Here is a 25,063-nt window from a genome sequence, read left to right on the forward strand (position 1 = left end):
GAATTTCGCTGTGGCCTGTGCGATTTTCGCTGTGACCTGGCGCACGCTGTTAGATGGCCTGTGCGCCAACGTGCGCCAACGTGCGCCGCACACTTTTTTATCGCACATCCGCTGGTTTTCTCGCGCACGGCCTTCCATGAATCAACGTGCGCTGCTTTTCGTGCGATTTCCGCACTTGCACTGCGATTTTCGCTATTCCACTGCGATTCGCACGTTTTTGCCCACTTGCACCGCGCTAATTATTCCATGAATCGGCCTCTGAGAGTGTTCTTAGAACAGTTTCGACTTGCTTGCGAACATTACAGATAGGCATAATGTTCTTAGAACACCTCCATTTTGGTTAATTGCAAACATATCGGACACATCGTGTGCTCTTAGAACAGTTACAACTTGCCTGCGAACAGTACGGACAGGTATAGTGTCCTTAGGACGCCCCCATTTTTGTTTGATTGCGGACATCCCGGACACCGAATGTGTTCTTAGAACAGTTTGGACTTACTTGCGAACATTACAGACAGGCATAATGTTCTTAGAACATCTCCATGTTGGTTAATTGCAGACATCCCGGACAACTCGTTTGTTCTTAGAACAGTTTCAACTTGCCTGCGACCAGTACGGACAGGTATAGTGACCTTAGAACGCCCCCATTTTCGTTTGATTATGGACATTCCGGACACCCGCACTGTCCACGGACACCTCAACGACTTTTAAAAAAAATATATCAAAAACAAGAACTGAATTAGGACACAAATAATAATGTTGCTTTATTATGTATAGATGTAAAATTTATGAAAACGAAGGGGAAGCAGAAACTGAGACAAACACAGGAGAACTGGGGGTTTCAAGAGGATTCATAGGAGGTGAAAAAGGGATGGAAGTTTCATCAAAACATTTTTGTTCATGGAGAGGGTTTGGGGATAATTGACTGGGATATGGAGAGGGGGGACAGGTACATGTGGGACAATGGTATCTAATTTTTTCTTTCAAGTGATCCTCCACAACGTTTTTCAAATTGTTGAAATTTGCCATGAGCATGTCTATTTTTTCTTCCATGCGCTGGAGAGTCTTATCCAATATATCTTTTGGTGTACTATTTTCAATGTTTGTATGGTCTGTAAAAAAATATATATTTATTTGTTAAATGTATATAAAGTAATACTTATCAATTGGTTTACATAGAGAAGTGTCTACCATTAGGTTCACTATCCTTAGACATTTCCTCACGCGAGAAATTCTCCTCAAGCCACTCAAAAGTACTGGACATTTCTGGGAGAAAAGAAAATTAAATCACTTTTTTTGTATATAATACAGAAATTTTACAAATATATAATAAAAATGAAGTACACTTACTAGCTTCTGCTAAGTTGTTTTCTTACTGGTTTGTAGCTCTGCTGTTGCTCTTAGTTGTGCAGTTTCTGTGAGGTAATTATGTTGGAAGCGTATCTTTCTTCTTTTGGTATATTCCATTTTAGTAAACATTGTATTTAAATAAATGGTTGATGTGTTACATATATAGGTTACACTTCTTATTTATTACTACGTATAATGTGTATGTGTGCTGGTTTGTGAACTTGTGCAGTGTTCATATGGCATGATATAACAATTTAAGATACCCCCTGACTTTTTGGGTACTGTTGCCGTTGTCCGCACCTGTCCATGGACACACGAAGAGTCCGCAGACATCAAATTCAGTAGCAGGGGTTCAGTATGTTCTATGTTACATGTATATAAAGTCAGGGATATTATGGTTAAGCTGTGCTACTAAAAACCTATTATAACAAGAATCCCTTGTACAGACTTTTCATGAAAAGTAAATGCACATGCAATGTCATCAGTGATGTTATCAATGACATTTGTGATGTCATCTTTGATGTCCTGGGTGTTAGTCTTAGCAGTGCACAGTTGGGTGCGAGTTATGGTTGTTTAATTTACCATAACTGGTGAATTTCAGGGGGTTTTCGGTTTTACTTGGAACCGTAACGTCCCTTTAGCAAAGTTTTTGTTACTGAATTTCATAGGTTTTTAGTAGCGCAACTTAACCACTCTGAATTCTTTTGCAAAGTTTGGTGAGGATTCGTCCAGGGGGGGAAAAGTTATAGGGGGGTCCCAAAACGTGTGTTTTTTCCTAAAGACATAATGGGAAAAAACTTTGCTCACGGCCACAGGCCAAACCGCTGGACGGATTTACACCAAATTTGTGGCAGGAGCGGGGGCTTGGTCCCGAAAGCATGCTTTTGCAAATTTGGTGTAAATCCGTCCAGTAGTTTTTTATAAAATGACCAAAACGTAAGGCAAAAAAATTAGTGATATCTGTGTTCGCTTCTCGGACGGACTTCCCTGTTTGCTCCACGGACAGCACCCCGATTGGCCCATGGCCTTGCGTCATGTCCGCGGACATGCGACGTGTTCACTGATTGGACGGCGAGGGGCGTGGAGCACGTCAGATTTTCTGTGGCGCCCGCCATCTTGTATTCGCCGTCGACCGCGTACAGCGCGGTGAAACGTGGATAAAAAATTGTATTTCGTGCCGTGTGTTGGTGTGTAAGAGTGTTTGGGGAGGGTGGGGGCATATGTTTTGTTTTTTTTATGTGCTAGACGTTTTTGTTGTGTTCGATTTGTCCGCGGAGAACACGGCTGTTCTGACATTTTGTAAATAAACTAAATGGTGGGGTGTTTAGAGGACGGAGTATGTGTCATTTATGTTCGCAAGGAAGGTAAAAATGAGCTATGAACACTTGCGGTGTACTTAATTGTTCGTAGATACACAAACTAGGGGTGTCCTCAGGACGCTGTCCGTATTGTAATCTGTCTAGTTGAATGTGTTCTAAGAACACTCGCGGTGTCCCGAAATGGTTGCAATTACACAAAAGGGGGGTGTTCTGAGAACGTTGTTTGTATTGTTCGTTGTCAGGGTGAAAGTGTTTTAAGACCACTCCTTTTGTCCGCTAATAGTACAATTTCCTATGGGCGTCAACCGACTTTTTGTCCACTAAAGAAACGATAAATCCGGCTGGTGTGCACCAACATTATGTGACAATCCTTTGACTGGCGCTATTGACCTGGCTGACTTGCTTTTGCGACACTAAATCATATCTTCCGTCCCTAAGCCTGATATTATCAAAGCATTCATATTCCCCGCCTCTCTCCGTGACGTTACAGGGTGCGTCATCAAACGCGCCCAGTCCTCTGCAGTCCTAAGTGACTTTACACAGAACCCGGAACACAACACATATTATGTCACAACACAGCGCACCACAATTCGGAATATGAAACAGTGATTTAAAAGCAAACAGCAAGATTGTACATTTTGTAAAGTACATTTATTTGACATCAAATGTTTAGAGAATATTCAGCAATTTGCATTTGTCTTTGTTGTCAATCCGCAAAAGTTCATGTTGAGGCACGCGATGTTCCTTTGCGGTACAGAGGGTGTTAGATCAGCTTACAACTCAGTGCGCCACAATTCGGAATATGAAACTGTGGTTTAAAAGTAAACAGCAGGATTGTACATTTGGTAAAGTACATTTATTTCACATGAAATGTTTAGTGAATATTCAGTGATTTGCTATTGTCTCTGCTGTTGATCAGCAAAAGTTTATTTTGAGCCACACGTTGTTCCTTTGCGGTAGATAGGCTGTTGGTTTATGATAAAAGCAGTAAATGGTCGCTCTGATAGTCGGAAGGTTGCTCCAACAACGAGCCATTAGACCACCCTATTGGTTGGTATGTTGTTTGTAGCCGCTAGTACTGCGTAAGGGCATATTGGTCCTTGGCGATTGTCCCATGAACTGGTGAGGGTCATGAAGTTGCATATTTGGACCTGCACCTGGCAGTTGAAGACCCCATCCGCTGGAGTCTGTAAATCGTGACGTAGGCAAAATGGGGCCACATACCTGTTTTAAAAAACAGACATTAGTCTCACCAGCCGATCTTCATTAAAAATCATCATTTTATGTATTAGGGCGTGAAACTATTTGCTATCGAAGATAGTGCAACGGAGTATGTTAATAATAAAATAATAATATTTTCCCATTCATATAGCGCTAAGAACCGTGAGGTATCTAAGCGGTGCTTATTATTAACCACGGTGTGTGGTGCTCATTTATCGACCACGGAAGGATGAAAGGCTGAGTTTGGCCTTGCCGGGATTCAAACTTGCGTTAGCAAGCTGTACACGGATGTCAAAGCGAGCGTTGTACTCGCTGTGCCACTTGACAGGCTACAGTGAAGTGGCACAGCGAGTACAGCGCTTGACTGCCTATAGACCGGTTAAATTATTTCTATTAAACCACCCTGTGTCGTCTGCCTTTTTCAGAGGCCTCTAAACGACAGGGGATCAATTCGGCGGTGATAGTGGTCGGTAGAAAACATTATGCCACTTTAAATGAACAAGTTCAACTTGAGCGGTCTTTAATGCTACGCTATTGTAATTATATTTGGTATAAAATAATCTAAAGGGTTACTTACAGTGCAATTGCAATTTCCATTGTCTATCAGTAGCGCAGTCCCAAAATACGACTCTGCGTGTGCGAACGATCTTTCGCATAGTGAAATAATATATAAAAGTGTTTACGTTTCAGAAATGTCATCCTTATCTTCTCTTACGTTTTAGCAACACTCCTTCAAGAGAAGTCTTTCATCACAATCTCTGTCTGTCAAGGTCAAAACACAATACAACCTTATAGTCTGCTTCGTGAGCCTCTCCGGGGCCCGAGAAATAAAATGGAAGCAGCTGACCTTCACTGTGAACAAGCATAAATTCTTACTTTGCAACATTCTGTGTAAAGCCATCTGTGAGAAGTTGGTTTTTGCACGCCATGTTTGTATATTGTTTGCGTGATATTAAAAAAAAGTTTGTTTAAGGGACGTTATGGTTCTAAATACAGCCGAAAGACCCCTGAAAATCGCAAGTTATGGTAAGCTATGAAAAATAACTCGCGCCACCACCGTGCACTGCTAAGACTAACACCCAGGACATCAAAGATGACATCGCAAATGTCATTGATGAAATCACTGATGACATCACATGTGTATGTACTTTTCATGGAATTTGTGTACTAGGGATTTTTACTATAATGTTGCGAAAAAAGTTTCAAGGATATTGCAATAAATATCATACCGTTATTAGTGCTTTGAACGATGCATTGATATAAATAGCATTGTATTATGGGATTCTATCTAGTATACTGAGCTACTAATGGAGAAACATAGCATTGTGTGCAGAGTACAAGATGAAAGTATAATATTTGTAATGTTAATATGTTGAATAATGAAATGATAATTGTCCTGAAATGTTCGAAAATTCACAAAATGGGGGTGTTCTGAGGACGTTATTCGTATTGTGTGATTGCTTAGCTGTATGCAATGAGGGAATGGCACAGAGAGTAAAGTGGACGCCGTCCGCGGACACCGCGGCTGTTAATGGATAGGGCGTGCTACATCCGGGTTTTTCCAGGAAATCCAACATGGAAAGAAGACTGTACGGATCAGCCAATCAGATGTCGAGGTTGTGGATTTGTGTTGAAAGAGACTGTGTGTGATGTAGTAGAGAAAGCCAGGGTGTTGGTGCTTGGAGATATGTTTGTGTATGGTTTACAACAGTACGCTCAATGCAGGCATGTTGCAAAGAACTTTGATGTGAAAGGAGTGGAGGTGGTATGGAGCACTGTGCCTGATTGCAATGTACAGGGAATTGTACATGTTTGTGAGGATATGGCCACGATGAACAGTCCGCGTGTGGTAGTTTTGCACTATGGTGCTTTCCATTTGGGCAACGTCAGTGCCCCTACTTTGTTGGCTGATTTGGAACGCTTGGTTCAAGCCGTAATGAAGATCCTTCCAAATGCGAAAGTAATTTTTTCTGGATTACTACCTAGGGCAATATGGGACAATAGTTCCGTTTTTTGTCCTCAGCAAAACATTGCTAGGTGTGCCATCAACCGAGGCATGTGTGCCTTCATGCTTAGAGCTGGTATGTTCTTCTGTAATAATGAGAATATTGATGCCAGTAATGCTGTTAATTTTAAAGAAGATGGCATTTCTTTATATTTTACGGGAAATGCCTTTCTATTTTGGAATGTAAGGGTTGCTTTGGAGAAGGTTATGTGAAGATTTTAGGAGTAAAGTAAGAAAAAAAACAAGAAAAAAAAATACAAAATAACAGGTGTCTGTCAAGCATCTGTAAAAAAAAACGGCTCTTTTCAGAGCCAACTTCAAAGGGGAAATGGGGCACACTATTTAAATTTACATTCACCACGCTCAGATTTTCGATATGTCCGCGGACATGGCGGTAGTCCGTGGACATGAAAATCACTACGAGGGGGTTAGTATGTTCTATGTTACATGTATATGAAGTCAGGGATATTTTGGTTAAGTTGTGCTACTAAAACCCTATGAAATTCAGTGAAAAAACTTTGTTAAAGGGACGTTATGGTTAAGTTGCGCTACTAAAAACCTATGAAATTCAGTAAAAAAACTTTGTTAAAGGGACGTTATGGTTAAGTTGCGCTACTACAAACCTATGAAATTCAGTGAAAAAACTTTGTTAAAGGGACGTTATGGTTCAAAGTAAAACCGAAAAACCCCTGAAATTCGCAGTTATGGTAACATAAGCAACCATAACTCACGCCACCGTGCACTGCTAACACTAACACCCAGGACATCAAAGATGACATCACAAATGTCATTGATGACATCACTGATGACATCACATGGCTGGCTCTCCCTTTTTATCCTTTACTGACATATCGAAGCCACATAGTTTTCTTCAGTAACAGTCAGGAAGTAAAAATTGAAAAGGTACTATATTTGTAGACTTAGGGTCAAGTCACATCATATGAAACATATACATAGCGGAAGACACAGGCTTGAAAGAGAGCAATCCTTTCTGTGCATGAAGATAATCATTAGGGTTATCAGCACTTTCTCATAGTTTTATTTTTATTACTCTACCTTCCCTGTATATGCTCATATGTGTATACATTATACTCACTCTCCTTTCCTTTGGGTGCAGTCACATCATGTGATACACATACATATGGTAAGTAGCAGCTTTGAAACAGAGCAATAGTTTCTCTGCATAAAGGCATTCAGTTAGATTATGAACTCTTTCTGCTACTACTTCTGCTTTTTTGTTTACTTCACTGTCCCTGTATATATTCATATTTGTATGTGTTGTTGTCTCTTTGTGTTTTGTCTGTAATAATTATGTATTAAGTGGGTTTTATTATCTACTTATTACATGTTTCACAGTAAGCAAAACTATAATAAGAAAGCAGTTATCATTTCAGTATTCAACATGGCAAGATTATGAATATGGCACCTTCATCATGTATGCTGCACACACTGCCTATGTTCCTGCATGAGTAGCTTAGTATACTGGATAGAACTTCATAATAGAATGCTATTTATATCAATGCATTGCTTAATAAACTAATTGGCTCATGATATTTATCCCAATGATCCTTGACAGTTTTTGGTCAGCATTATAAGAATCCCTTGTACAGAGTTTTTATGAAAAGTAAATGCACATGTGATGTCATCAGTGATGTCATCAATGACATTTGTGATGTCATCTTTGATGTCCTAGGTGTTAGTGTTAGCAGTGCACGGTGGCGCGAGTTATGGTTGCTTATGTTACCATAACTGCCGAATTTCAGGGGTTTTTCGATTTTACTTTGAACCATAACGTCCCTTTAACAAAGTTTTTTCACTGAATTTCATAGGTTTTTAGTAGCGCAACTTAACCATAACGTCCCTTTAACAAAGATTTTTTACTGAATATATATATATTTACATATATATATATAGTTGCAACTGCCAGAATTTTGTTTTAAAGTACCTTGTTCTGTTCTGAGTGTTTCTCTTGTCTGTTTGAAAATTGAAAAAAATGTAAAACCACATCCAACACAAAGACCCACAAATGTACTGTCTAACCTCCAACACACATTTCTTCACCAAAATACTCAAACAATTTATCTACCAACAGCTAAACAAAAACATGAGTAAACGTGCAGAGTCTGGACAACGAGAGGAACAGAATCCATACTAAACTTGATACCGGACCCACAAAATAACAACATAGACAACCAATGACCAAATGCACTCATCTTACTATATATGAGGGATGGTAACCCGCCTCCTCTTAGATTTCCAACAGCACTATGGAGATTGGTAGAAACCTTGAGACCAATGTATCAAGCATTACCACAACTGAGACTATAAGCACATGGAACAAGCATTCTTAAATAAAATCTTTGTTACTATGGTAAAAGCGGCATTGCTCAACTGACAGTCTTAAGAGGAAGCGTTAGTGTACCATGGCTTCTCCATGGTACATCCGTGTCATGCTGCAAACCTCCAGAGAAGCTTAATAGGATCTGCTTAGGATCTAACTATCACATTCCCTGACTATCACAGAAGTAATAGGAGAGGCCATGCACAGCAGGGAAATATTCATACTGGATTGCCCGACACCTCTCAGGTATAATCAGATATCTCTGGAGAATGGATACAAACTGACTATTAAGAGTATTAGTGGCCAGGATCTTAATTAAACAAGATATGTTGCTCATTGAAAAGAGCACAAAAGAGGAAAGGCAAGATCAAATTGTCAGCAGAGGGATGATCTAAGATAGCAATCCACTGTGTCATATCCTACATAGCAACACCTTACATACAAATCCTCTTGAAAATCTGAAATGGTATTTAACACTGATCAAAGGTGACTGAAAACAGTTCTATCCTCTTACAATGGATTTTAAAGGGAAATTGCTTGTTTAAGGGGCAAAGGAAGATGCTTAGTCAGAAAAGCACCAATCAGCTTGCACAGCAACCTCTGATGTCCGCTGAGATATTTCAGCCTTGTAGCCCATCTCATCTGTCGGTGGGGTATACACATTTTGGAGTCAAGGACTGCAAAAAGGGAAGCGGGTGTGTAATTACACATGTTCAGCAAGGTCTCAACTCCATCTTGACCCTGAACAGAGAAAGCCCCTATGAAAGAATACTGGTACTCCCAGAAGGGAGAAGGGGTTTGGGGAGTGAATCTGAACAACACAGTCCAGCACTACCCTGAACAGAGAAAGCACCACAGAAGTAATAATCCTACTCCCAGAAGGGAGAGGGGCCCTGGGGAGTGAATCTGAACAACACAGTCCCAGCACTACACTGAACAGAGAAAGCACCCCTGAAGGAATAATGTACTCCGAGAAAGGTAGAAGGAGATGGGGATTGCATCTGCGCACAAGGTTACAGTCCCAAAAAAAAAAAAAATCAAACAACCAGAAGGAGCTCCCCCATATACTCTTATGCAAGGATTCTGAGACAGGGGGTATGAAACAAAACAGCAATGTCTCTACTCACACGCTAAGCAAGGGATTTCATGAATATACTCACCACAAGCCCTCAAAAGGGGCATTTACTGGTGAAGTAAGCTCAGGCCTTGTATACGTCTGAAACACTCTGAGTAACAGGCCTCTAGGATATCAGCCTGCAAAGTGAGGCCCCGCTGGAAATGTTTTAAAAAACAAAAGCCGAAATCAGCTTTTGGATGTGTATTTGAGGGGACTGCAGAAGCAGACTTCTCGAATGCACATACACAATCAAATATGTGCAAAAGACCCGAAACAAGGAAGGGAATTTAGCTACAGAGGCGCTTCCGGTAATGTATGAAAAAGGAGAAAGAAACATGAGCTTTAAATGGTGCTTTGCAGCTAAGGGAGGGACTGGGCTCAAATGCACCAATATAAAGTGCTGTCATGACGACTTACCTTCTTGGAGTAAGGACTGAGAACAGGAAATTAAAGAAACTAGGCTTAATTTTAAGGTCTACTTTACAGCAAACAATCGCAGACTCATTTTTGACTAGAAAAGGAGCTCTGTGCTAGGATATGCACCTATCATAAATCTACAAAAACATGTCCCTAAATGTGAATATTAAGTTAGCGTAGATTACTCTCTATTAGCCACTAAGCAATTAAAAACAAAAAAACGATTTTCCTATGGCCTGTGCTATTAAGGAAGTAGGTTCTTCACAGCTCTGGCCTACTATTAGCAAAACTAATGGTCCTCCATTTATCAACCTTGGGAGGTTCAAAGGATGAAACAATGAGTCTGCCCTACTGGTACTGCCCCCTGCAACCAACATATACAATACAGATCTCACTAGCGGGGAAGGGTTAACTCATTGAGCTAATGATAATTTAAAGCAATCAGTCTGAATGTTATAGTATTTTTGGAAAATGGAGAAAGAAACAATGTTTTTGCATCTCACTATACAGACTTCACAATATAGCCTAGGACTGCTATCTTTATGTATAAAGCTGTATGTATGTATGTGTGTATTTGTCCGGTTATATAAATCCACACGGCTGAACCCATGTCTACCAAATTTTGCATGGATTCCTCTTTTGTGTGGGGCAAGATCGTAGTCTATGTTTGGATGCAAAAATCTCATATACAAAACATTTTTATATGTGTGTGTGTGTATGTTTGTCGGGCTATACAAATCCACACCATTGAACTCACTGCTACCAAATTTTGCATGGATTCCTCATTTGTCTGGGTCAAGATTGTAATCTATGCTTGGATGCAAAATATGTACTCCGTAGACACCCTCATTTACTGATGCTCACCCCGATTTACTACAGTAGGTACTAGAAGGAGGCAAAAGTTGGAAAGATGCCTGAAGCAAAATGTTCGAAATGTTGGTTATTCCTTTCAAATGTATTATTACTATATACAGTTCGAAACTGTTTATTAAAGCAGTATTAAAGAGAATTTGAAAAAACGAATTTTAAATGTCAATTACGCCACTCCACATATGGGAAATGGCAAGGTTAGAGTTCATTCACAAGAAGAGAGCAGAATCAATTAATCTTTCTTGGACATTTTCTCAAATGTGCTGAAGTCATTAAGTGACTGAAACATGCTGCACAAAAACGAACATCACTTGGAAAAGCTCCACCTGATGCAAAGAGAAAATCAATATCAAGAGCTTCTGAAACACAACAACAAACAGCAGCACGACTTGCCGACCACAGGACAAGAGCAACTTTCTCCAGGGCAAATGGGATGCCAAAGCAAACTGAAGCAAGACTTGCCGACAAGAGGACAAGAGCAACATCCTCCAGGGCACACGAGACACCAGAGCAAACTGAAGCAAGACTTGCTGACATGAGGAAAAGAGCAACATCCTCCAGGGCACATGAGACACCAGAGCAAACTGAAGCAAGACTTGCCGTCAAGAGGACAAGAGCAACACCCTCCAGGGCACATGAGACACCACTCGATCAGGACACGGGCAACGTCGGGTACCCCAGCGAGTAATTGTATAAACAAACTGCAATCCTAGAACATATGGAGAAAGTGCTGGATAGTAGGAGAAAAAACACATTCGATGATAAAGAGGTTGAAGAGGTGCTATGTTTCCACATGTTACTGGAAAATGTTCTCGTTTATTTTGTGTCAAACGAGAAAAAAGAATATTGCATTTTCTTCACAAGGGCTGTTTCCGAAAGGGCTGTCTGTGGCTGTCCATGGGTGGACAGGTGTGAGGGGAACCAGCCTTTAAGCTGATTTTGGTTTCTGGCCGCTTATGTTGCAAGAATTTATACAAGGTTCTCCAGGCAGCAGAAAAAACTATTGAGACAACTTCTCTCCACCCTCATCCTACACCTGGGTGCCAGGTAGATCCGTGAACTGGTTCAAAATTATGTATCACTAAGGCAAGCAAAGGCTTTTGACGGGCAGAACCAGACTCTTACAGAGGCTTGAGTTGGATCACTTTGGAAATACCTTGGACTACTCTATCCACAAGGCTTTGCTCCTTCCTTCTGGTGGGCGGGACTATAAAGCATAGGACCCACGAGCACTGCGCACGCGCACCGAAGCAAGTACCAGGAAGTACCGCATGGCCGCGGTACCCCCGCTGAACGTGTTCTCATCATGTTTTCCTTTCTGCTTTCCAGTTGGATCATTTTGGAAATACCTTGGACTACACTATCCACAAGGTGACAATCATTCTTACAAGAATATACTCTGTTCTAAACTCATATAAACTAGTACCTAAAGCCTCTGTTTACTTGCAGGCTTCGCTCCTTCCTTCTGGTGGGCGGGACTATAAAGCCCAGGACCCGCACGCACCGTGCACGCGCACCGAAGCAAGTACCTGGAAGTACCACTTGCCCGCTTTGCCGCGCTTGTTGTGCTGTTGCCTTTGCGGTCCAAGGCGTGCTTCCCGGTGCTTGCTTGGTCCCCCAGCCCATAGAGGTGGTGTTTTGATTCCCTCACACCAAGATGAAACGATCAATTGCTTCGCTGAAAACAGGAATGCCCCCACGAACTTCAATTGAAAGAAACAATCTCAATGTAATTTCCTTTATCTCTCTGGAGCATCCTCTGAAACGTGTCCGCTCCTCGTCTACTCCGTTGGTTGGCAAACAAAAGGCCCCCGCTGGAAGAATGACCCAAAGTCCGCGGATATCCGCTCCTTTTGTCAAGATAACACCATGCATGAAAGAGTGCAAGTGAATAATGCCTCCAAATTGCTAACAGTACAAACTGTCGATGCATCTTTAATTGACTTAAACAGAATCCCGCTTTCTGTGAAGGGAAGCCATCAAACCGGCACGGACTTAAATGCCATTGGGGATACGGCAAATGTACAACCTCCTACTAATGTTTCTACTTCTGTCATCTTTGCTAAAGAAAATGTTTCTCTGTCTGATAGTGCTCTTCTTCGCAGCGTATTGACTGGAGCTAGTGGCATTCCTATTAGTAAGCCAGGTGTGTGTGTGTCTGAAGACCCAGCAGTCATAGATCTAGATCCTAATGCTACAGATTTCACATCTCACACTTTGCCAGAAAACCTATCTAGATCTCCTGATTTATTTATAAATTCGAGTGTTTCGTTGTCTGTGAAGGAATTATCCTTCGCTGCTCCCACCCCGCGCAGAATGAAATCCTCTGCCACCTCTTCTCCTCCTTTAGACAAATCTTCAGTCTCCTCACCCATTGAAGAGTTGAAATCACAACCCTTGAACGGCCTCACGGAAATAGCCCTAACGGCGATTAATCTCGCAATACAATCCTTAGTCAAGCTTTTCGAAACCCTTGATACAAGACTTGCCTCTCAAGCCAATCAACTTGAAAAAATTCTAAATTGGCAACAATCATATTCATCATTACCACAAATACAAAATAAATCTAAATTATCTGTCCAAACATCATCAGTAAACAATGTTCCATCTCTCTTGATACAAGAAGCTTTGGATCCAATTCACTCGGAATCAGCATTTCATGCAGTACCCTTAATACCCGCTCTAATTGTGGAGCAACTGTAAGAAAATCCCAAACCAGAAACCTTGGAATATGATCCTGTTAAGAATCAAACAAACACTTAAACAAAATACTAATGCAAATTATGCATTGTTCTCAGGACCCTGTGAAAAACCAAAAGACCTGACAATTAACCCAGCTAAAACAAATCCTGTTTCCAAACAAAAAAAAACCTGAGAACATCAAAAAAACCAAATAAATCTCATCTTCTCAATCTAAACGATACATAAAGAATCTATCTCAACCCAAATCAGCAGCAACAACAGCCTATAGAGCCATTACGAAAAAATACATGTTACAAGCCTCTTTAAAGAAACATCTAGATCGAGCTGGCACTAGAAACCTGACCCAGCATTATCAGCCACTAGCGGATATGGTTGCAGCTTTACCGGCAGCCTCTGAATTGAATCAATTACCCCCTTGTGACTCTAATTCCTCAATGGTGGAAACTGACCATCACATGTCATGTCAGAAGGAAATACGCCAAGCAGTTGACGCCTATATGTCCAATCGTCCTGTGCAAAAGATCTAACTTTTACCCCATATGACAAGGACTGTCCCATCTCAAATAAAGCAGCAAATGATCAAGGAGTTAAAGAAATTCCATCCTTTCTTAATTCCAACTCAAATTTGCAAAATACTTCATCGACTGTTCCAGCATTTGTGTAAACAGCCAATAATTAATTCATTAAATCTAATCCTGAACCTCCGAAAAACAAAGTGATAACAGAAATGGACTTGAAAATGTTTATTAGAACAACCTTATCACAACTAACAGAGGAAACAAGCCCCCCTAAAGACCAATCAAAGCAAGCTTCGGCTATCACTATAGATCACCAAAAAAAACTGAAACAAACTACCAAAAGACCAGCCATTCATTCTCTGGTTCTAAAATGTTGCCCAACACCATGTACCCAATACAGTTTGAATCGAGCCTCTGTCTTGTCAATCTTCAGTGAAATACCAGCTCTGGATGATATTGGCACTGTTGATCTGGAACTGGTTGAATTTATAAATCCATTAAACAGAACAGCTGTTACTTTATGGCTAAACTCCAAAATTGTTCTTAACACCATATGGATGGTTAAATCTCAACCCCTTGATCTGGGTTTTGAAATATCACCTTTCCTTTCTCCCTCTGAGATCCAAACACTCAAAGAGTCTCCTCAGGTGCTTTCTATTCCAAATGATACATCCAAATCACAGTCCCCAACAAACACTCATTGCAACTGTGGATTATCCAAGAATCAGAATAAGCTAGTTTATGCTAACTCATTGAGATGGTCTCTAGTCAGCTGGGATTCTAGGGGGTTCAAACATCTGATCAACAACCAGGACTCCTCACTGTTGAATTATGATATCATCTTATTACAAGAAACCAGTTACTATCTTCCCCCATTTGGAATAATTATGATAGCCTCCTTGTCCCAGCTAAAAAAGCCAAATTAGGACGCCCTACTTCGGGGCTGCTGATTGCTATTAAACAGAGCACTCAAATTGCCTCAGCAAACTGGTTCTCACCAAACTCTTTCATTCAAATGATTAAGCTATCAAAAAATCAAATCGTTTATGCTGTTATAAATGTTTATTGGAATCGGATGGAATAGACGACGACAGGTTCCTAGAATCCATAACCGAAACTCTGGATTTGGTTGCTCAAGAAAAACATTATTGTGACACAATACTAGATGGTGATCTGAATCTACATTGTTTAGACCCTAATCGATTTTTAGAACATTCCAGTTTATCAAAATGGAAGACTCTAATCAAATCCAGAAACTTGTTTATGCTCAATGGAGCCTGGTCGTCAGACATCCCACACTCTGCAACTTGGCGTAGAGGAACTAGTTCAGCTGTTATTGATTTTGTCTATGTGGATGCAATGCTATTTTCTCAATTGACACTTTCAATGTGATACACTCTAATTTGAGTGATCATAATATGTTAAACTTGTCGTGGGTGCATAAAAACATGGATAAGACATCCCCTTGTGAAATGCATCCAGGGCAAATAGTGGTTAATACTGCTAGGAACAGACTTAGATGGTCTGAACCATAACTGAATGCGATCAAGAGATGTTATGCTTTAAAAGTCTTGCAAGTGAGACAAGAGGAACAAACATCTAGTTTGGTATATCCAGAATTAATGCAACGATTTCAGCCCAAATCTATCCAGATGAAAGCCAAACAAATACCCTATTTGCATGTTTATAATCGAGAAGTTCAACAAATGAAAACACACGTGAGACACCTCAAACGTAAGGCCCTAAGATTACCTATAGAAGATAGAGCCAAAGATAGAGCCAAAGCACTAACAAGGATCAGCACAAACTATAAAAATTAGATGAAGGGCATCAAATCTAAGCTATATCAAGAGGATGGGAGCCATATGCTTAGGAAACTATCTAGCATAAACGCATCTCAAATCTGGGCTTTAATAAACCAAGCAACTGCCGGAACACAGGTGGCAGTTCAAGCCAACATTATTAAAGAGCAAGACTGGATTGACTATTATAAAAAAAATATATAGTCTCCCTGTCTCTGTAATATCTCAGAAACCTCAAACAGAACAAAGGTTCTTCTGGCTCAATTACGATCGCGATGACATTCTACACTACATAAATAAAAGTAGTCATTCCAGATCCCCTGGCCCGGATGGATTGTCTAATGCAACCTTAAGACAATATCCAGTCATCTGGGCCGATATTTTAAAGATCATGTTTGACAATATATTACTCACCCAGCTCATTCCGAACTCCTGGACTTGTTCGATTACCATACCTATCTATAAGAATGTTGATCGCGCAGACCCAGCCAGCTACCGGCCTACATCACTGCTTGATGCTCCCAGTAAAATCTTTGGACGCATCATCGTAAAAGAACTAAATAAATGGTCAGCAAATGAAGTGAAGAGAGATCATCTGCAATCAGGGTTCGTGAGTGGGCTGGGCACTGCGCCCAACATGATTGCCTTAAGCATGATCCAAGCCCAACGTGCCATGAGAAAGCAGCCGCTGTACTTAGCCTTCATCGACTTTCGAATGGCATTTGATTCTGTTGACAAGAATTTATTATATGCCAAATTAGAAGCATATGGATGTCCTTTGTCTCTATTAACTTTAATCAGATTACTGCACACCAACACTACTATGAAAATTAGACTCACCAATGAAGGCCTTCTGTCATCGGCCTTTAGTACTCTACGTGGCCCAAAGCAAGGATGTATCTTGGCCTCAATATTGTTCAATCTTTTCATTCTTGATATGGGTTTGTTCTTTCTCAAAATCATTTCAGACTCTCCCAAATTAGGAAAACAGCGTATACCATTGATGTTATACGCTGATGATTTAATATTGATGTCCCAAACTCCGATTGGCCTGCAGAATCTGCTGAATGCACTAACTGATTTTGTCAAAACAAACAACTTAACTATCAATTTGGAAAAAACACAGGTCCTAATTTGTAAAAACTCTAAAAAAAGCTGGACAATCTAATCATGTATGGTATTTGCAAGATGTTGCTCATAGAACCGTTACAGATTACAAATATTTAGGAACTGTTGTGTACAACAATCTGTTAGACACGTCGTATCTTGCTACTCTCAACATCAAAATGAATAGTTGAATATCTCAGTCAAAGATTTTGAATTTCAAATATGTCAAATTCACCTGCAAACACGTGTTATTATTTTATGAGCTGAAAGTCATCCCTATAATGTTATATGGAGCTGAATCGAGATTAAACACCTACACAAAAATATGGAACACTCTTGAAGGCCGTTTTTGGAAAACAATTCTGAAATTGCCTAATTCCATTGCATTGCTACTAATTCGTCATGAATACGGTTTAGTATCATTGGCAGCTCGTTTATGTTGGCGTATGTGTAGTTTTTTCCGCAAATGTCTTTTGAGCTCCTAGGCTAATAACATTCTAGGCGTAATAGCTCATCAACTTATAACATCCATGAATAGCTTCCCAAAGAAATGGCGTGAGTGTGTCCTAGAGACCATGGCTGAAGTTGATATAACTATAGCCTTATTACTAGAGAATTCATCTCATGCCAAGATGGAGCTGTATCAGTGGAATTGGATTCAAAATAGGTCTATTTGTATGACTTATAAAGATTTCGATACTAACTGGTTCGGTCACAAAAAGCTGCGGGTTATAGCCCCCTATTTAGTCAAATGCCCTTCTAGAACTCTAAGGCAAAAGTTTCTAAGGTTTAGGATAAATCTTTGGCCGACCAGAGAAATTTTTATACGACGAAAGAAAATCCCATCAGACTTGAACTACTGTCGTTTTTTCCAAATGGTCACGGTTAAAGAAACATTACAACATCTAATGATAAAATGTCCAAAATTACTTCCCCAGAGAATGTTATACTTTAAGAACTTAGTTCATATATACCATGATAAAAGTGATGATGAAATCTGGCGACATCTGTTCTCAACAGTGAGATTAGCACTTATGAAAGCTATAACTCAGTTATTAGATTGTATTCTACCATTGGAAATCAAATGTTGGAGAAAGAATAACCAAGTCAAATAATCTTAGCTTCATTTTATGCTTTTATGTTTCTTTTACTCATTATATCTTTTTTTTTCTAGAATGTAGCAATTGTTAAATTGTGTATTAATTGTCTTGTATCATGTTTTTGTATTTGAAAAGTTGTTTAATTTCAACTAAATCAAATAAAAAATAAATAAATAAATAAATAAAAATATTGCCATACACCAGCACCTAATCGAATTGTCATAAAGGATGCAGAAATAGATTTCAACAGCAAGATGTATAACAAGGAAGCTGAATGAGTTAATCTTCAAAACTAGTGAGGCAAACAGAAAAAGGGTCCCAAAAGTAAAAAAAAAATGTAGAATGGCGCAGCAAAGTTAAGCAAGCTCGCTCAAGATGGCACTTTGCAAGGAGACCATCGAGCCATTCCTTGATGCAAGATGGACTATCACAAGCCTTCTATCTTTGAAGAAACGTGAATTGAGATGTGTTCCTTAGTTTGCCCCAAGTGACAGAATGAAAACATTCAAATGAAAATGAAGATGTGCAATACATATAGCACACCTTACGTTCACAGCTGACTCACTGGCAAGGGGCTCACATCTAAATGTAGAACTGCACACTTTCCAGTCTAGTAAAAGAAATGGCATCCTATTTTAAGGAAGACAGTGGCCCACTTAGAACTTGAATGACTAGTTAAGTTAACCTTCTGCTCCCGTGTAAAATGCCCCCATGTGCGCAAAATCCAGCTGCATAATTTCATCGAATTAGCATCAATCATGCTCTTCCTTTTTTCTATAAATATCTATTGCATGGAAACCTCTTTGGAAAATGAGTGCAGTAATGCATACAGAGATTTGCAGGTGAGGTTCCTCTTTGGTTTCGCCTGATCAAATATTTGCTGGCTTCAATTACCTAGGGGGCTGGTGCATTGATGAAGCTGCTGATATGTGCCCTGTCAGTCTCGGGGGAGGTTCCCAGGCTCACTTTTCACCCTTTCCTTGCCAATTAAACAGCCGCGTTATTAGAATAGTGGGAGGCACTTCCATTGCACAGTACTCGCATGCGTGGCTTAGGGTGACAGAAGACTACTGGTGAATAATTAGAGTGAATTTCCAAAGCCCTGGAAACTATCTTGCTTCGCCTTTGTCTGACTAATTTTAACCTCGCCTCCCTCTTCCAGCATGGATTCCATAATAGCCGCTGCATGCCCTTGCTTTGGAATATATACATGTACAAAGCGCTGAGCAAAATGTCGGCAATGCCCATGATAAAAAAAAAAAAATCAGACGTAAGGATAATGAGCACCATGCACGTGGCCTCTGTAATGGAGGGAAAGGTCACCATATTTTGTGAATACGAAGTGCTCTGCTTTCTGCCAGCATCTCCCACCTTTCCATGCTAATTAAGCCTCTGGCTGAGCAAAAGATGTACAAGGGTGGACCTTTTCAATTGTGCTTATTACAGTATTTATGTAATAAAGGTCCGCTACCGGTATAGAACACATTAATTTCCAGTGCATTTGAGAAAAGACACTGCTCAGAAATAACCTTACATTTCTGATGAACAGACATAGTGTGACCCTACCTTTAAAGCACGTGGTCTGCTGGAAGCCTAATCATGTGATGTCACCATGTACTACTTAGGAAATATTAGCCATTCTCGCATAGTGATGAACAGGGCTAGAGATGGAGAGTCCCGGGTTGGAGTCAAGGACCTTACCCAACCTTGTCAATAAATACCTGGTCGTTTTGGTGGCCGACCATAGAGGACGCTGTGGTGCTAATCCCACTAATTTATGGAACCTGGAAATGAAATGTAAAAAAAAAAATGCATATGTTTCTTTTTATTTGCATTTCAGAATTCAAGCGCATAATGTAAATATAGTCAGTACAAATCCCCGTGGTTTTCCTAATATCTTTCATAGGCCTGTACCTGGGCCAGGATAGGAGACTATCCCCACCTTCCGCTGTCTCATGTGCACCTGACATCATAGCATTTATGTCCCTAAATGGACACTGGAAATCCGATCCATGCAAGAAAACAAAGGCCTTTTCACCACTCCGTCTCCCTGCGTGTCTCAGGCTTGCAAGGGTGCAGGGGTGGTGGGGCGTGGGGGCAAAATGCTGCACCCAACCCGTGATTCAAAACAGAAAGGAGGAGTGGTGGAGAAAGGCACCTGATCCCAGGCCTGCACTGACCAGCCCGTGCCTCAGGGAGGCTGTGGGGGAGATGTTACTGCTGCAAATGTAGGTATGGTATGTGAATGTGTGATATGAGCGCATGTGAGTTTGCATGTTTGAGCGCATTTGAGTATATCTGCAAGTGTGTGTGTGAGTGTGTGTGTGTGTGTGAATGCTTACATGAGATGATTGAGTCAGTGCAGTGGTAGAGTGGATATTCTGAAGAGAGTTGTCCGTGCAGAGCCATTGTGGGGAGGGCGCATGATTGGTTGGTGAGTGGTGAACATGTTTTCATACATGATTGTGACACAGGCATTACTTTTGTTATCTGAAGTTGCCCATGAGTGCACATTCCATCAAGGATAGTCGGTCAAGAGCAGAGCAGAGCTCTTTGATCTATAAGTGAATATTTAAGACTATTAAAATTATAAGGATGTCAAATCACAGAAACCTGCAATTTGTGAACTATTTGAACAAATATTATTTTTTCAAAGGCACCTCATATTGAAGTGTGATCTTTTCTTTTCCGCGCTATTGTCAGAAATCAGCATCTCTTTGTCATTCAGGGACATAGGTAAGAGCACGTTTCAGCAGTCTCCCGAATAAGGAAGATATATATTTCAAAACGAATGCATTGCTTCAAACAAGACATGCTTATGTGTTTATCCAGACATGATGTGAATTTGTATTTCCTGTAGATTGTGTCAGTCACCTAAGAACAGAATTCTAAAACATAGTGTATACAGATTACTATAAGTATAGTAGTTATGACTAGAAAATAAAACCTTTAAGCATTTTTGTGTATGTGCACACCACAATACTGAAATTAGAAAATGTGCTTCTCAATTTCATTGGATGCATTGTTTTATTATTCTTATGTTTAAAGGATTATAGCAGGAAAAAATCCCCAATGTTCACATAATATGCTAATCTGTCATCTCTGAATAGCATATATACAGCTTTTAAGTTCTCTGCCCATCGGCCTGCACATGTTTCACTCCACAGGAGCTTCCTGAGGGCAGTAGAGTAATATCTTTTTGCCAACGGTTTTATATGTGATACAATACATATCTTGTTGAAAAATGACTATTTACCTTACAATAGAGATCATATGAAATTCAATGAGGTACATGCAATGTTGCGACACAATTGCAGTATTAACATTGATTGAGGAGAAAGGGGAGAGAACATCAAAGGAGCAAGAAATGCTAATGAACAATAAGAATATTATGTACAAAAACAAACTTCAGAAATGCTTATAAAATATACATTTGTTGAAAACTTCAAAATTATCTCATCATAATTGATAATCAAATACCAGTCCTTCATACTGTCTCACTCATTATGTTTGCTCTAGTGTCCTACTTTTATGCAACACTGGTCTCATGTTTTGAAAATGAATTAATTGATTCATCTTGTATAACACGCTCAATACCGTAGACCAGTCTCTAAGTGCGGGACTGGGATTCAAACCTTTGTTGCTCTACCATTGTCTTGCTCAAAGACAAACGTGTTGCCCTGGGATGTCCTCCCAGCCCAGATTAATACATTTAAGTGAAGCACTATTAACCATATGGATCTATGAATGGAATTCAATGTCCCTATTGTTGAAATTGCCTGCATTTTCTATAGTATTCACTTCTGTTAATAAAAGTTGAAGAGCTCTAAATATATTAAATCATTGCAGTGGGTACATTAATATTCACTAAATCCAGAGTGAATTTAACGTGTGTGAATGTTGCTAATCTCTGGAACTCTATTTTAAATTGAAATACCTGTCCATCTATAACTCAAATAATGAATTCATACATTCCTATGAAATGGGATAAATCAAACTTAGTCATTCTATCCAAAAGATTTCTTTACAGGAAGGTAATTTGTTGATATTAACACCACTGGTGGGAACATGATTTCTTTTTCTGAGAGTTCAAACTATATCTGTTAAATTGGGTGTATTTCTTGCGTTATGTGTTCTGCTATCGCAGTATGTGTATTGTTCTACTTGCGTACAGTCCACTGTCATTTGCTTTGTCGGTTTCCAAATCCATGTAGAATATGCCAAAGTGGCATTTATTTGTAGAAATTAATAGAATCACATGTTATGTTATGTTATGTTACTTGGCTTTTATACTGCGCAGATCACCACTGTAGTGGTCCTAAAGTGCTGAGACATTGTTCAAAAGGAGTGTGTTGTGACCCCACCAAGGGTGTAAACCAGACTGTGGTCTGTTGGGTGAACAGGCAAAAGGTAAGTGAGAAATGATATAGGGGGAAGTAAGAACACAAACAGACAGACATAAGTCACAACAATAAGGGAGAGATAATATAGGGTTGGGTGATCGTGGTTGCTGGGATGCATGAACTGTAGTATGGGTTTAGAGCAAAACAAGATCATGAATAAAATCAAGAATTGTCCATGATGGACGATCTGTTTGTCTCCATGCTAGCAGTGCGATGTGTTGTAAATATCATTTAAAATCGAGTTATGGATGTGCAATGGCCTTGAGATGTGCTCAAGAGTTCATGTGAGTTGTGGGACCTAAAAGGTTTTCATTGTGAGTTCCCTTATGAGGAGTACTTAGGAGACCTGGTAATGCCAAGTCCGCTGACAAAGTGATCAGAGCCAAGAGTTGGCTATGTGCATAATGAAATCTGGGGGAAACAAAAGGGACATAAGACAAGGAATCTCCCAACACGAGTCACACAAGGATAGCATCCAGTGGAGGGGAGAGGGTGAGTGTGACAACTATATAATAGAATGTACATTCCTAAGCTAATTTGGGCCATAGGACAATATAATACCAATGGCACTGAATGTACAGTGTTCTGCTAAATGCAATAGTTGATCAACTAAGAAAACTCAGTGAACCATTTGTCTGGTGTCAGTTGAAAATGATGGTACATAGACCAGATCTGGAGCTCTCTTGATGTTCACAGTTGTTGGAAGATCAGTTCTAGAAATAGACGATGTGCATTCCATGGCTGATTTAAGGATTTCCTAGCAAAAACGGTACCGTGCTGCTTGAGCGGCAATTAAAGAGGAAATAGCGATGCTTTTTATGTTTAGTTTTTGTGTTTTTAATGTTGAATTTTTATATGTAGTGTGAAAGGTTATTTTAACCAAATGCACTTAATCAAAAAAACTTTTTTTAAATGTAGTGCAGAAAGTATTGGAACATGGTTTTTTATAAATAATTCACAAATATATTATAGTTTCCCATAATTCACCATCATGATCAAATGTAATTTTTTTCATGCAATCAAAGAGATGCATTTTGAATGGTGACATGGAATATAACCTTTTAGGGAGAATTCCCCAAATGTACTAATTTCCCTTATATGTTGAGACCCCCAGCAACTTTGCTGGATTTCTAGGATTTTATTTTTTTACCTGAAAAGAGTGTGAGCCTTTTTTTCCACTCTTTCATGTATTTTGATGTGTGTTTTACTTTTGTGTTCTTTGGTTATGATGTTTTAAACAAACTCCATGGCATCATCTTTTTCTATGTGTCACACAGAACCTTCAGTGCAGTGGCATAGGAGTGTCTTTCAGACTCCCCAAGGTTTAAATACCTTCTCTAGGACAGACTACTGTTCCCCGAGCATGTAAAGGTAAAGGAATGGTTCGGTCAAAATTTTTTATTGTCCCTATGGGTCGGTCATGTGTTTTTAAGTCGCACGATTTTAGAAAAATTTCCTATGGACCTTACCCGAGTTTTCGTCCATTAAACGCACGCGAAAACAGGCACCAGTGCGCTGCCATTTTGTGATAATCCTATTGCCCCATCGCCCTGGCTGACCTGTTTTTGCGGCACTAAATCAAATCCCCTGACCCTGAGCGTGACATTATAAAAACATTCATATTCCCCGCCTCTCTCCATGACGTTACTGTGGTGCATAGGCAAACGCGCCCAGTCATCTTCTGCGCGACTTCACACAGAACCCGGAAACCAACACAGATCAACTCACAACACAGCGCGCCACAATTCGGAATATGAAACTGTACTTCAAAATCAAACAGCAACACGGTACATTTGGTAAAGTACATTTATTTGACATTAAATGTTTATAGACTATTCAGCAATTGGCATATTAAATTGGAATGTGATTTTTTTTCTTTTCTCTCTATCCGCAAATGCTGTTCCGTTTTATCGTGAGTCACGCGCTGTTCCTTTATGGTACACAGGGTGTTGGTTTTCGTTAAAAGAAGCACTTTGGTCGCACGGTGAACCGCAAGGCTGTTTCATCAACTAGGCACTAGGCCAGTGTAAAGGTTGATATGTTACTTCTAGCCGCTAGTACAGCGTAAGGGCATATGATCGTCCCTTTAAATCGTCAAAGTGGTGCAGTTGTTTACGAGAAGCTGCAGCTGGCGGTTGAAAAAACCATCTGCCGGGGTCTGAAACTGGTGGCAGTAGCAGTAGGGTATGATATACCTGTTTTGAAAACATAAAAATTATAAATAGTCTTGCCAGCCGATCTTTATTACTATAATTCATTTTATTTATTGCGGCCGAACAGAAACTATTTGCTTGCAAGGATAGTGCAATGGAGAATGTTCGGTTCTAAAATCAATATGAAAACTAACAAAATAAATTGAGGTTAACACACAATGAGAAACGACTGTTTGTCTACATGCGTGTGGAATGTGGACCTGCATGCCCATGTGCCCGGTACAAAGACGATCCCACAAACGTTTTACTTGCTCTTCATTCATTCATTCATTCATTCATTCATTCATTCATTCATCCATTCATTCTTCATTCTGGTATAATAGTGTCTAAAGAGTTACTTACATTATATTTGCAATTTCCATTGAGTCTCTGCGTAATGCAGTCCATAAATCCCACTGTGTTCGTGACAACGATTTTTCGTATATTGAGCTAACATGAAACTTGGTCTAGTTTCCGAATGTTCTGCCTTATCGTCTCTTACGTTATTGCCCACCTCCTTCAAATGAAGTCCTTTCAGCATGGTCCCTGTCTCTCAAGGTCAAAAAACAATAGAACCTTATACTGCCAGTGTGAGTTG

Source organism: Ambystoma mexicanum, chromosome 9 (genome assembly GCF_040938575.1).
Source record: "Ambystoma mexicanum isolate Mex_15411 chromosome 9, UKY_AmexF1_1, whole genome shotgun sequence".
In the NCBI taxonomy this organism is placed as follows: Eukaryota; Metazoa; Chordata; class Amphibia; order Caudata; family Ambystomatidae; genus Ambystoma; species Ambystoma mexicanum.